Source organism: Arachis ipaensis, chromosome B06 (genome assembly GCF_000816755.2).
Source record: "Arachis ipaensis cultivar K30076 chromosome B06, Araip1.1, whole genome shotgun sequence".
Classification (NCBI taxonomy): Eukaryota; Viridiplantae; Streptophyta; class Magnoliopsida; order Fabales; family Fabaceae; genus Arachis; species Arachis ipaensis.
In genome coordinates this window covers 41,510,440-41,510,822 of record NC_029790.2, presented here as the reverse complement: position 1 = coordinate 41,510,822, position 383 = coordinate 41,510,440, and positions in this window count along the sequence as shown.

Sequence of the window (383 nt, the reverse complement as noted above, 5' to 3'; positions counted from 1 at the left end):
AGACCATAAATCTAAAACTTTGACTAATTCAACCAACAAAAATATATTTAAATATATTTTAAATTTAAAAAATACATCAAATTATTACGAATGATACGAAAATGAATAATCTCTTAATTATATATTAGTTCAATATCATACAATCAATTTTAGTGATAACAAAATATTATTTAATTAAAAATGACATAGAAACTTTTGGTAAATAATACAAAAAAATCTTTAAAGAACCACAACTGTAAAACTTTAGCCAAAAAACACATTCAAATGTGCTTTGGAATTAAAAAAAATCAATTTATTGCAAATGAGATAGGAATCGCTAAACTTTTTATATATGAGTTCAATATCACTTAATCAGTTCAATGATAAGAAAAATATATCATTTA